The 1,359-nt window shown below is 44.2% G+C and overlaps 1 non-coding gene across 1 annotated transcript; it reads right to left on the bottom strand.

Annotated features, from left to right (window-relative positions):
• Positions 1–1,024: 1,024 nt before the first annotated feature.
• Positions 1,025–1,151, bottom strand: LOC118758748 (small nucleolar RNA SNORA36 family). Its single transcript, XR_004995830.2, has one exon. It is a non-coding gene; the product is annotated as a small nucleolar RNA SNORA36 family (small nucleolar RNA).
• Between the last annotated feature and the right edge of the window lie 208 nt (positions 1,152–1,359).

Below are 1,359 nucleotides of genomic sequence, written 5' to 3'. Positions count from 1 at the left end.
CTTCCCATCTAGCTCCCTGCTTGTGGTCTGGGAAAACAGTCGAGGACGGCCCAAAGCCTTGGGACCCTGCACCCATGTGGGAGACCTGGAAGAAGCTCCTTGCTCCTGGCTTCAGACTGGCTCAGCTCCATCCGTTGCAGATGCTTGGGGAGTGAACCATTGGATGGAAGATCTTCCCCTCTGTTGCTCCTTCTCTCTGTATATCTGTGTTTCCAATAAAAATAAATAAATCTTTAAAAAGAAAACATTCTCAACTAATAATTGCTTAATATATTTTATATAACAAGTGAACAAAGAAACCAAAATGTTATTGTTTACATTTTAATTTTGTTTAATTTTTTTGAAAGGCACTTTGATGGAGAGAGATGGAGAGAGGCCTTTCCATCTGCTGGTTCACTCCCAAAATAGTCACAATCACTGGAGCTGAGCTAATCAAGCCAGGAGCTTCTTCTTTTTTTTTTTTTTTTTTTAAAGATTTATTCATTTTATTACAGCCAGATGTATACAGAGGAGAGACAGAGAGGAAGATCTTCCGTCCGATGATTCACTCCCCAAGTGAGCCGCAACGGGCCGATGCGCGCCGATCCAAAGCCGGGAACCTGGAACCTCTTCCGGGTCTCCCACGCGGGTGCAGTGTCTCAATGCATTGGGCCGTCCTCAACTGCTTTCCCAGGCCACAAGCAGGGAGCTGGATGGGAAGTGGAGCTGCCGGGATTAGAACCGGCGCCCATATGGGATCCCGGGGCTTTCAAGGTGAGGACTTTAGCCGCTAGGCCACGCCGCCGGGCCCAAGCCAGGAGCTTCTTTTAGGTCTTCCAGATGGCTACAGGGACCCAAGATTTAGAATCATCCTCCGCAGCTTTCTCATGCCACAAGCAGGGAACTGGATTTGAAGTGGAGTAAGCCACAATGTAAACCAATGCGTATGTGGAATGCTGGTGCTAGCAGGTAATTTGCTGGTTGAGCCACCATGCCAGGTCCCAGTAAGTATTTATTTATTTATTTATTTATTTATTTATTTCTGCATTGTAGGCTGGGAAATGAAAGAATAGAATGATATTTTCTATACAGTTCTATCTGCTCGCCCCTTTCAATGTCCCTAAGTTTAATTAACAGGAAGGAGGTCCCAAACTCAACTCAATACTTGGGAATACATGTGAAATTTTAAACATCAGAGGTTGGGAAAATGGAATGACAACTAACTGAAGATAGCAGGTGGACATTGGGCTCAAATGTACACTCAAGCATTCCAGTATTTTGAAGCAGAAAGCAACAATAGCTATTACAAACTTTCAGTTACTGGTTAGAATAAAATCATTGCCAATGAGTCAGACTTATTTGACCTTCAAGTTTCAGGGG

The sequence above is a fragment of the Ochotona princeps genome, chromosome 2, assembly GCF_030435755.1.
Source record: "Ochotona princeps isolate mOchPri1 chromosome 2, mOchPri1.hap1, whole genome shotgun sequence".
NCBI classification, from domain to species: domain Eukaryota; kingdom Metazoa; phylum Chordata; class Mammalia; order Lagomorpha; family Ochotonidae; genus Ochotona; species Ochotona princeps.
The sequence above is the reverse complement of the archived record's forward strand: the minus strand, read 5'-3'. Positions and strand labels throughout refer to the sequence as shown.